Source organism: Aquarana catesbeiana, linkage group LG02 (assembly GCF_042186555.1).
Source record: "Aquarana catesbeiana isolate 2022-GZ linkage group LG02, ASM4218655v1, whole genome shotgun sequence".
NCBI lineage: Eukaryota > Metazoa > Chordata > Amphibia > Anura > Ranidae > Aquarana > Aquarana catesbeiana.
In genome coordinates this window covers 551901021-551913877 of record NC_133325.1, presented here as the reverse complement: position 1 = coordinate 551913877, position 12857 = coordinate 551901021, and the positions used below count along the sequence as shown (strand labels likewise).

Sequence of the window (12857 nt, the reverse complement as noted above, 5' to 3'; positions counted from 1 at the left end):
CCTTAAATCCATCTGCCCTTAGATCAGGTATGCAGGCAAAATGGTATGCTTATCTGAGAAAACCCCTCCTCCTCTCCTGAAGACTCCTGGGATGTATGACATCATTTGCCTAGGCATGAAAACCAGGAAATAACTGAAGAAATGTTCAAAAAAAGTTTAAAACAAGTAAATATGATATACTTTCCTATCTATTTACTAATGCTAGCAGCATAAGGATTAAAAATAATCAATGTAACAAAAAAAAATGATGTTATTGTGTAGCGGAGGAGGGCTTGAGAGGAGGGAAGTTTTTTTCAGTGTGAAGATCCGCTTTAAGTCTAGGGGCCACAAAAAAGCAGTTTTACCTGATCATACACTCGCCCAACGGCTGGTACCCTACGCTTTAGCAATGGACTGTTCCTCAGCATCCCCACATTCAATGCAAGGCTTTGGGCCATGCATCATACTTGGCATTAGGGGGCATTTGACCACTGGAGCATAGGAGAGAAGTGGCTGCGGGAACCAGTCAAACATCCTGGAGGAGCCAGCAGTAGTGGAGGATTGGGTAAGTAAAAGTTCTTTTAGCAGCCCTTTAGACCTAAATGAGCATTTAACCCTTGCTGCATGGGAGCATTTTTCATTCATTGGGGAGTTTAGCTTTAACAGCGAGCAGGTAGGTTTTTATATTGCAGAAGAGATATGCAAGTACACTGCGAACTTACCTGCCTGTTCGCAGTGTACTCTGACATACGCTTCATTGTTGTCACTCTTGTGCATGCGCACGGGAGTCACATTGTTACGGCTCAGAGCTTTGCCTTAAATGTATACTGTGCTGTGCTGCGCGGCTCAGTGTACATAAATGCTGACAAACGGAGAAGCAGTAATGACAGTAGAGACTGATAGGGTCTCCTGTCATAAAAATTCTACAGTGATTAGTGCTAATAATATACACTGTCACTATACTAATTACACTGGCTGGGAAGGGGTTAACATCTTGGGCGATCAAGGAGTTAAATGTGTGCCTAAGAATGTTCAGTGTCTTTACTGTGTGCTGCTTTTACAAAGCAATGTGCCGGGAGAAAACATCGCCCCATTGCTGCCAACACAGGGCTCTCTTCTGTCATTCACTCAGCAGGTGCCGGCCATTGGCATGCACCCACTAATCGACTTGTGCTGCAGCGAATTACAGCACAGTCTTTCAGGTTTGTGCGCACATGCGCGAGCAAACCCGGAAGAAGGTTGTGATGTACAGGTACATGATTGTGCCTGTATGCACTGACCTGCCACAGTAAATGTACTAGTAAATGTGCCAGAGTAAATGTGTAGGAACTGGCCCGGGTGAGGATGGCACTGGATCCCTGGACTGGTAAAGTGTCCGTTTGTTAAAAGTCAGCAGCTACTTTAACTGCTTGGCCACCCTCTGCAGTACATTTACTGAGGCAGGTTGGTTTGTACAGGCACAGTCACAAGCCTGTATGTTGCAGCTTTCCAGGTCCGCTTGCGCAGGGAGTAAAAACCGTTGCCTAGTGAAAACACAGTAAACACATTACAGATTGTTAAGCACACATTTAACCCCCTGATCGCCCTAGATGTTAACCCCTTTCCAGCAGTGGCCACCCATCCCCATAGGGGGTGCATAGGCGCTGCCCCCCAAAGCTAGTCACAAAAAAAAGGGGGTTCCTTTAAGCGCACTGTGTTCGGGCGCCGGACACAGTGCACTATGGGAAGCGTGACACTAATGCAATCACGTGATTGCAGGCAAGACTCTTTATTTGCGGGGTTTTCTGATGCTTTGTGGTGCACTGCAGAGCGCCTCTACACTCTCTTATATGTCATTCTTCTTTGTGTCTTTTTGTCCATTGGCACCGCCGTATGAAATGGGCAGTGCTTAACCCCAGGCAGCGGCGTGACTTACTGTTTCGGCTCTGTGGATGGAGAAGCCAGGTAATGTGTTCTAACACCTTGTAATTGTCTGTCCACCCCACCCATATACAGCAGCACCTTGTGCTGTATGTAGTCTTCTCATCCTGTGATTGGACTGAGAGTGGAGGGCGCCCTACTTCACCTCTGCCCCCGGAATCAACCTCCAGCAATTCACCCGACAATATGCTGGAGAATTTCATTACACATCTCCTGTATGTCTATACCATGAGGAGTCCCTGTACTGTGTCCTAGAGCCATGGTTTACAGGTCTCTGTTCTCTCATCTATCTGTATCTGTCTGTCTCTATCTATCTCTCCATTTATCTTTCTGCCTGTCTGTATGTATATCTCTATCTATCTATTTGTATATCTCTAACTATCTATCTGTATATCTATTTGTATGTCTGTCTATCTGTATCTCTGTCTGTAGGCCCCATCACAGGCGAGTGACGGTGGGGGGGGGGTTGGTTGGGGCTTTGTTTGGGCCCCCCCAAATAAATGGAGCACCAGCCGCCAATGCTTTCCAGCCAGTGTCATTAGTACAGTGACCGTGTATATTTTTAGCACTGATCACTATAGTAATGTCACTAGTGATGTCAGTAACAGTTAGTTCCCACCCAGTGTCAGTTAGGTCTTGTTCACACCATGTGCAGAGACAACAGTATTTCTGCATGCGTTCTGCAAGGGCACAAAAAAAAAATTAAAACAATTGTTCTCTATGTGCCCTGTTCACACCACAACACTGGTATCATGTGCGGATTGTTTCTGCAACGTGTGTGCAGTTTTCTGCACAGAAGAAAAACTGACATAACTACAACGTTGTGGTGTGAAGAGGGCACACAACTGACGTGCAGGAAAACTGATTTCAACGTGCATAACTCACTGAAACGCGAAAACTGATGTGAAATTGATGCCTCTGCAAGTGAAATCTGTGTGGTTTTCCCATCAGTTTTCATGTACATGTGGTGTGAACGAGCCCTTAGTGCCAGATTTCTCAGATTTCTTGCTGCACTATTGCATTCCCACTATAAATTGCTGATCACAACCATTACTAGTATAAAAAAAATAAAGATTCAAGTATACACTATATTACCAAAAGTATTGGGACACCAGCCTTTCTCAGCAAATAAACTTTAATAGCATCCCAGTTCTAGTCCGCAGGGTTCAATATTGTGTTTGCAGCTATAACAGCTTCAAAACTTCTAGAAGGCTGTCCACAAGGTTTAGGAGTGTGTCTATTGGAATGTTGGACCATTCTTCCAGAAGCACGTTTGTGAGGTCAGGCACTGATGTTGGACAAGAAGGCCTGGCTCTCAGTCTCCGCTTGAATTCATCCCAAAGGTGCTCTGTCGGGTTGAGGTCAGGACTGTGCAGGCCAGTCAAGTTCTTCCACCCCAAACTTGCTCATCCGTGTCTTCATGGACCTTGCTTTGTGCACTGGTGTGCAGTCATATTGGAACAGGAAGGGGCCGTCCCCAAACTGTTCCCACAAAGTTGGGAGCATGAAATTGTCCAAAATGTCTTGGTATGCTGATGACTTAAGCGTTCCCTTCACTGGAACTAAGGGGCCAAGCCCAACCCCTGAAAAACAACCCCATACCATAATCCCCCCTCCACCAAATGATTTGGACCAGTGCACGAAGCAAGGTCCATAAAGACATGGATGAGCAAGTTTGGGGGTGGAAGAACTTGACTGGCCTGCACAGAGTCCTGACCTCAACAAAATAGAACACCTTTGGGATTTGGGAATTAGAGCAGAGACTGCGAGCCAGGTCTTCTCATCCAACATCAGTGCATGACCTCACAAATGCGCTTCTGGAAAAATGGTCAAACATTTCAGACAGACACACTCCTAAACCTTGCGGACAACCTTCCAGAAGAGTTGAAGCTGTTATAGCTGCAAAGGGTGGGTCAACTCAATATTGAACCCTACGGACTAAGACAGGGATGCCATTATTAGATAAATGATGAAGAAACTCCTGCACTGTCAGAAATACCTATGCTAAGGGGCACTGCTGCAACACCTAAATGGCTGATCTAAACAGACAAAAGTGGTATGAATAAAGTGAGTGGTGATTGCGCTGTGATAAAAAGGGGGAAGGGGGGAAGAGGAAGGGTAAGGGGCTAGCTCAAATGTATAGAGAGGTGGGTGAAAAAATAAAAAAATTAATTAAAAGTATAATAAACATGAGTGCTAGTATCATACTAGCACATGAAAAATATTGTAAATACTGAAACAAAAGAAAAGAAAGTTCTCAGTGCAAAAGGGCTAGTATCATACTAGCACATATGTGGTAACTCAGCAAATACTTATTGGTGACTGCAAGTAAATAGATAAATGGTGAACAATCCCACCACCTAGTAGTACAAAGTGCTCAATGAGTCATCAGTTCCAAAAAGGCAAAATGAAAAAATTATACAAAATATAACAGTATAATGAAATGTAATAAAGTGCGGTCTCATGGGCACTAAATCCGAATAGACTGAGGAAACAAAATTGCCTAAAACGTATAAAAAGCTATAAAATGAGTGACAAATACAATGTAGGTACAAAAAAAAAAAAAAAAATTATATATATATATATATATATATATATATATATATATATATATATATATATATTGAACCAAATAAAAATATATAAATAAAAAAAAGTCCATGTGCATGAGGGCTAGTATCATACTAGAATATAAAAAATATTGTAAATACTGAAACGAAAAAAAAAATCTCTGTGCAAAAGGGCTAGTATCATACTAGCACATATGTGGTAACTCAGCAAATTCTTATTAGTGACTCCAAGTAAATAAATAAATGGTGAACAGTGTACACATTTTGGCCAAAATTTATAAAGAGATTTGTTTTTTTTTACATTTTTTCTTGTGTATGTTTTATAGCAGACAGTAAAAAAAAAAAAAAAAAAAAATATTGTTTTTCAAAAATGTGGGTTCTCTTTTCGTTGTTTTTTTTTTTTTTTTTTTTTTAAACAGTGGTGGTCAAATACCACCAAAATAAAGCTCTATTTTAGTGAAAAAAATATTACAAACTTAGTTTGGATACAGTGTTGCATGACTGCGCAATTACCAGGTAAAATAGAAAAAAATGCCGCGGTCAGGAAGGGGATAAAACGTTGTGGTTAAGCTCCAGTTCACACCGCGGCTGTTTGAAGTGCGTTTCCTGAGGCACTTTAACGCTCCACAAGGTTTCTACCATATTGAAAGGCCCGTTCACACCTGAGTATGGTGCTGCTTCTTTGGGACGGAGTTGGACATTTTGGCCCCTACAGACTTCAATGGGAACACCTGAAAATACATATAAGGCGTGTTTTTCATACAACAGAAAACCGCTGGAGGAGGAACAAGCTGAAGTGTGGACCTCCCAGAAGCTCTCAGCTGTGTCTGGCAAAGCAAAGGTAAAGTAACCAAACTCGACTGGCCACTTTAGTGTCAGACTCTTCTCCATACCTCCGATTTTTTCCACAAGAGGTAAACAAACAAATAGCGTAACACAGAGTTTGAATGCCAAACTAGAACAGCCGAACAAGCAGTCTGCGCCTTTAAGAGTCCTTTGTCTCCAGCATCCTTATTTACCCTTTTGCGGCTCAACCACACTTTCCACAGCCGTCTGTATTCACGAACACAGATACGCTCCCCGAACGGATGTCCGCCACTTCTTTTACGCACTTGGCGTAGATCCGAAATAATACCCGAAGCACGGCCTGCGTGTGCCGAACGTGGAGGAAGGAGGAGGTGACGCTTTGACCGGCGGTCGTCTCTTCCAATCACATGTGGCGAAGGGGACAGGCGCCGGCGGCGGGAGCCTATGGGAACACAGGATAGCGAGCCGGGGGGGCGGAGACTTGTGCGGTAACAACCGGGTGACAGGCCGAGTGTACTGCGAATAACGGAATAAAGAGCGGCATCGGTGGAGACATGAGGCGGAGACAAGGTGGAGGGCGAGGGGCGGGCACCGGACAAGCAGGTACCGGGCCAAGAGGGGCGGGGTACGGGTGGTGGAGGGGGGGTTTGAGGGGAGGAGCGGAGGAGGTGGTACCGGGGGAGGCACACACACATTTTGTATACAGGCACATGTAAATAATACAAAGACACAAGTGCAGCTATTGATCCTCAATCATGATTGTGCTGATGAATTATCAGTGGCCTCGTTATCAGCTGCTCCAGATCAGAAGTGTACAGTGTGTCTATATGTGTGTTCTGTCCAGTTGGGGGGAATTTAAGCAGGCTGCTTTGTTGTGTCCCTACTTAGATCCCTATCCAGATATCAGTGTGATTAGTGTTGTGAGGATCGGGATTGTGTGCACAGATGTCCTGGCTGGGATCTTCTCTGCTGACAGCCCAGATGTCATAGACTGATCGATCCAAATCTGTCCTCTTCACTATCACCCCCCCTGCCCCGGGTCTGTAGTGGCTTCAGTCCTGGGGGGGCAGAAATCATGGACTCTGGTGGGTGGGGGGACTAGGCCTTGGTGTGACCTGGAAACTTTTTCTATGGAGAGTCTGCGATTTAGGAATTCAATATCAGATGTCACAACTAAGATGGTGGCCTTCTGATTAATTAGATGTTTGAGTTTAAACCTGTTTTGAAAAAAGTGATCTCCTGGAAATGGGAATTGACCGTCAGCATTCAGGAATGCCAAAGTTAGACAGCTAGTACCGCGTCCAGTACACACAGATTGCTGCTTTCCTGGCTCGGCATTGTTGTATTCCAGGGGTGTCCAACCTGTGGCCCAAGACTGGTATGAAAACTTACTTTACAATGTTGAGAGAGCCAGATATAGATCTATATCTCTATATTTTTATTTTATTTTTTAAATGCGTTTACACTTGGTGAACACATGCAGCTGAAGAAAAATTTGACTGCGGCTCAATAATACAAAAATAATAATATTATTTTTATTATCAGGGTTGTACCAGTATTGGTGCCGATACTAAACATCTGCATGAGTACTCATGAATATTATTATTATTATTATTATTATTAATAATCACGAGTACTCATGCAGATGCTTAGTATCAGCACCAATACTGGTACAACCCTGATAATAATAAAAATAATAATAATATTATTATTATTATTATACAGAGGATTTAGCCTAGGTTTTAACTAATGAAAACGTGCAAGTTCAGCTGAACTCGCACAATTTCAAACCAGCAATGCAGTCTGACTTCGGGGGCGATTTGACAGACATCTGTGCGGGTTCCTGCACAAATCTATTCAAATTGCCCCCGAAGTCTCCAAAAGTAGTACTGGAACTACTTTTGGAAATCAGCGCGGTGTCGCAAAGTCGCCAGCAGTAGCTGCCGATTTGGCATGTGACTTGACATGTCAAATTGCATGCCAAATCGGCCCAATGTGAAAGTGGGCTCATTTAGCGCCAACAGTTTACGCAGTTCTTTACAACATAAGGGCAGACATTACAATACAATTTATTACCATTTCACCAGTTCTCAAAAAGGATATCAGGGAACTGGAGAAAGTGCAGAGAAGGGCAACCAAACTGATAAGATGCATGGAGGAGCTCAGCTATAAGGAAAGTGTAGAGGAACTGAATTTTTTCCCTCTTCAGAAGAGGAGATTAAGGAGAGATATAATTAACAAGTACCAATACATAAGTGGTCCAAATAGTGAACATGGTGTTGAGTTTTTCACTTTAAGGTCATCACAGAGGACAAGGGGCACTCTTTACGTTTAACCACTTCAATACAGGGCATTTTCACCCCCTTCCTGCCCAGGCCAATTTTCAGCTTTCAGCACTGTAACATTTTGAATGACAATTGCGCGGTCATACAATGCTGTATGAAATTTTGAAAAAAAAATTCCCCCACAAATAAAGCTTTCTTTTGGTGGTATTTGATCACCTCTGCTGTTTTTATTTTTTGCGCTATAAACAAAAAAATGAGTGACAATTTTGAAAAAAAACACAATATTGTTTGCTATAATAAATATCCCCAATTTAAAAAAACAAAAAACAAATTTCTTCCTCCTTAGGCTGATATGTATTCTACATATTTTTGGTAAAATAAATTTCAATTAGCGTATATTGATTGGTTTGCGCAAAAGTTATTATTTATTATAAGGGATTAACACTAGGGGGCGATCAAGGGGGTTAAATGTGTTACCTCGGGAGTGATTCTAACTGTGGGGGGATGGGACTGACTGGGGGAGGTGACCGATCGGTGTTCCTATATACTAGGAACACACGATCTGTTTCCTCTCCTCCTCATTAGATTGCTTTAAAAAAGGCCCGGATACTTTCCTAAATGTACATAATATAACTGGATACTAACATTTATAGGTAAAGTTGATCCAGGGAAAATCTGAATGCCTCTCAGGGGATCAGTAAGGATTTTTCTTTTCTCCTGCAATAGCAAATTGGATCATGCTTTGCTGGGTTTTTTCACCTTCCTCCTGAATCAACTGTAGATATAGGATTATAGGATTGTGTATAAGGGATTGTATGACCCTTTTTTTTTTTTTTTTTTTTTTTTTTTTTGGTTGAACTAGATAGACTTGTCTTTTTTTTTGTTTTTTTTTGTTTTTTTTTCTGCCAAACTATGTAACTATTACAGTGGGAATCAGAGGGTCCTGCTCGTTAGAGCTTAGAGTCTAAGAGATGCTCCAATACCTTTGCAGTGCGATTTTGAACCCATTCATTTTATATTGGTCTCAAATCACACTGGATTTGGACAAATCAAATGTGATTCTTTGCAGTGCAATTTGAGCCTCTTCATTTTGTAGGGGCTCAAACTGCACCACAAAGGTATGGGTACTCGGTATCGGCGAGTACTTGACCAAAAGTATATTGTGCCAACAGTTTGCACAGCGCTTTACAATATAAAGGGAGACCAGACAGTTACAATACAATAATATACAAGAGGGTTAAGAAGGCCCCGCTTATAATCTAATAAGGTAGGACAAGTGATACAAAAGGTTATAACTGTGGAGGATGAGCTAATGGAAGTGATAACATTTCAGTTGGTTGGATAGGCTTCCCTGAAGAGATGAGTTTTCAGGGATCGCCTAAGACCCCATTCATACAGGGGCAACATGACTTGCAGGTCGCCTCAGCAAGGCGACCTGCAAACGACTGCCCGGGCTACTTGCAAAACGACTTCTGTATAGAAGTCTATGCAAGTTGCCCCAAGTCGCCCCCAAAGTCGTACAGGAACCTTTTTCTAAGTCGGAGCGACTTGCATCGTTCCCCTTAGAACGGTTCCATAGCACAGAATGGGAGGCGACTTGTCAGGCGACTAGGTCGCCTGACAAGTCGTCCCTGTGTGAATGGGGTCTAAAGGTAACAAGAATAGGAGATAGCTGGACAGAATGAAGTAGAGAGTTCCAGAGGATGGGAGAAGCTCTGAAGAAGTCCATGACTTTTATATGTTTTATCTTCCCAAAGAAAAGTACCCAAGCCTTCACAATTGCACCTTATTCATGTCATTAGTTTTCGGCAGCTCCCATATTTGTGGGCAGCTATTTTCAAGGATGAAAGGCAAAATTAGAACCAAAATATCATCCACCTAGATATTGATGCGTTTGTTTTTAATAAACTATGTCAAATATCACACTAGTTTTTTGTTGCCCGCCTTTTCCTTTTATAATTAAAAAAATGACAATAAAAATGAGGTTTTATTACTCAGGCACGTTATCTATATCGGTGATCGTTACTTGTGATCTGCCAAGTTTTTCTGCTCATCAGCTATCCCTATTGTTAGTACATTTTATGTGTTGCCCATGACAATTCTTCTTCTCCCAGTGTGGCCCAGGAAGGTCAAAAGGTTGGACACCCCTGATGTATACAGTTCTCTGAAGGATTTTATAATGTGTTTTAAAGCTTGTCCTGGAAACTTTCTGTTGTCCTTAGGGAAAAATAATCCTGTGAATGCTGTTGCATGAGAAATCTATTAGAAGCCGTATCAAGACTAGGTTCAGACGGCACAAAACTGCATGTGTTCTAGACCCACAGGTGAAACGTTCTGCTCTTTAGCAGACACTCAAAGGTGCTATTAATTCTTAATGGCATCTGTATGCATCAGCAGAATGCCTGCCTTATCGTGGGCACAAATCGGCATGGAGCTGCAGCACCATACCATACCATGCAGTGCAATTTTTAAAAATACTTTTTTAAAAGGTCTGGGACTTCTTTAGCAGCATTTCCTACCCATGGATTGCAAGTGACACAATTATGAACTTGGCCTAAACCCCAAAACATAAAACGTATTCTTTTTAAGCTTATCAGTTCTTAGGCTGCATTTACTTCTGAGCAGAGCAATTTTTAGATGGGTTTTTATTTGCGCGTTTTTAAGGCCTGGTTCACACCTATGCATAATTTTTTTTTTTTTTTTTTTTTTTTTTTTTTTTTTTTTTTTTTAGCACGTTTTCAGTTTTGCAGACACCTACTACAGCCCATTTACCATGGTTTCCTATGGATGTAGTTCACATCTATGCATTTTATGGAAAGGGCCAGGGACTTTTTTCTGGTTTTTGGTTCCATAGACTTCAGTGGATCAAAAGCGTGTATTGAAAAACGCAAAATACATCTGGAATATGCAACCTGCATAGGTGTGAACCAGGCCTTAGAGGTGTATTATAAGCATTTTACAGCTTCAGGTGTTTTTATTTTAGGGAAAAAAAGGACTGGGGGGAGGAGTGGTGGAGGAAATTAGGAGTGGAGAGCTGCTGTTTGAGCAGAAAATACGTGTCAAAATGCTTGTGAAATGCTCATGCTGCAACGTTGTAAGGAGTTCCTATTGAAGTCTATGGGTCCCTATCTGACAAAAAAGAAGCTTGTGTACATTTTTTAGCAACAGGCATTTTGCTTCAGGAGACAGAATGCTCAGCTGTGGACAGGGGCCATGAAATGACTGGAATTTGCCTTGTTGAGCGTTTTAGAGCCTCAAGCAAAAAAAAAAAAAAAAAACGCTCAGGTGTGAATTATAGCTGCATGATTTATCGTTAAAAGATCACAATCTCGATTCAACCCCCCCTTCCCGATGCCAATTGGCTGTTTCTGCGATTCTATGTAAACCGTGCAGAGCTGAGCTGTCAGGAAAAAAAAAGGCAACAAATATTTATCAACACTCCTCAGCGCTGATAGAGAAGACATACAATGTATCTCTCGGTTCTTTTAGATGAAAGGAATGAACTTCGGTCTAGAGGGCAGCTTAACCACTTAAAGCAGAGTTCCACCCAAAAGTGGAACTTCTGCTTAATTGCTCCCACTACCCCCCTTGTGTCACATTTGGCACCCTTCAGGGGGGAACAGAGACCTGTTTTTGACAGGTCCCCTTCCCCACCCCCGGGAGACCGAGCCGCAGCCCGATCTCCCGGAAGTTCAACCTCCTCCTCCTTCCTCTGGCGCTGGGCCAATCAGAGCAGTAGGGAACCAGACATGCAGCCTAAAGGCTTTATTGCTGGGTTTCCTTACCTGGAATGGTGGCGGCTGTACCCAGCAGGCAATCCGAAGATCAGCTGGGGGTGCCAACATCGCGGGCTCCCTGGACAGGTAAGTGTCCATATAGTAAAAGTCAGCAGCTGCAGTATTTGTACTCTGCTTTAAAGACCAAACCTTTTTCTGACATTTGTTGCTTACAAGTTAAAATTAGTATTGTTTGCTAGAAAATTACTTAGAACCCCCAAATATATATAGAGACCCTAGAGAATAAAATGGCGGATGTTGCAATATTTTATGTCACGCTGTATTTGCGCAGCAGTCTTTCAAACGCAATTTTCTTGGAAAAATATACACTTCAATGAATTGCAAAAAATAAATAGTAAAGTGAATGGGGCCTTAGATGTGAAGATGCGGTGACTGCTTTATTTATTTATTTTCAGCAATATCTTTTAGATCGACCAACAAGTATGTAGTGCAAGGGGCCTGTCTGATTGGATGCAGATTGGTTGCTTAGTTTAGGTAGGTCCTCATGGTACATTGTTTTGGTAGATTTTAAAGTTAATTGTACACTCACTTAATGTCTACAGTGCACCCATGTTTGTTATTTTTCAGCTTTCTCTAATTGTGCCCATACGCACTTTCATTTTATTATCCAATCAATGTGCGATATGACCGATTCAGCAAACAATTGAATAGCCATAGCTTCTCTTAGGATCAATTTTGACTAATTTCGATCTATCCAAGTCAATTGGCCAAGGTGGAAAATGAATAATCTTTTTGCATTGATCGGCTGCACTTAGATGCTTTGGTCATGTTTCCAGTTATATTTTTATCAATCTGAGTGTTGTGAATTTGCATGGTGGAAACAGAGACACAATAACTTATGATCTTCTCTTCCGAAAATTGATCTGAATCCACTTCCCATGAAAACATATTGGTCAGTTAGGGATAAGAGATCTATAGTTGACAACGTATAGGAGAGATCCATAGAAACATAAATCTATTATTTATTGCACGGTGTATGACCTTCAAGTGGATCAAGCTGTCCAGCAAAAGTGGCAGTTAGAGGGTTGAGACAAACCAATGATCAGCTTTTATTTATTTATGTAAAGCCTTAATCCCAAAAGGAAAAAAACAAACTGTAAAAAGTAGGTCCAATCTGGTCCAAACAAGTTATTTCCTTCACAGAGTGCTGCAGTGGCTCTCGGCACTGTATAAACTGCATCTAGCTTCAGCTACATATAGTGCACTGTGACAGACTTCCTGTTTCACACCCAGAGCAAAATAAGAGGGTGGCGCTCAGCCATTGATGGGCAGCTTTGTATTCTCTGAATACAAAGCTTCCTCTGATTTGGCTAAGGGTGAAGAGGTGGGCGGATGATGCCATGATCTCAGCCGATCAGGGGAAGCTTTGTAATCATTCAGCGAATACACAGCTGCCTATAAATGGCTGAGCAGCATGAAGCTTGACTCCATTTTGTTCTGGGTGTGGAACGGAACACAGTGTTGTATATTGTATGTAGGTGAGGCTACACATAATGTAT

General features: G+C 42.1%; 1 protein-coding gene across 3 annotated transcripts in view; it reads left to right on the top strand.

Annotated features, from left to right (window-relative positions):
* The first annotated feature begins 5663 nt into the window (after nucleotides 1-5663).
* The window catches only part of USP49 (ubiquitin specific peptidase 49), a 200624-nt gene continuing 193430 nt past the window's right edge, over nucleotides 5664-12857 (top strand). For 2 of the 3 annotated variants that reach the window (XM_073615936.1, XM_073615935.1), the window contains exon 1: nucleotides 5667-5879. The gene's annotated coding sequence lies outside the window, so the exon portion shown is untranslated. Of the gene's footprint in view, nucleotides 5880-12857 lie in introns of all 3 variants that reach the window. The other variant, XM_073615938.1, reaches the window with a different exon arrangement.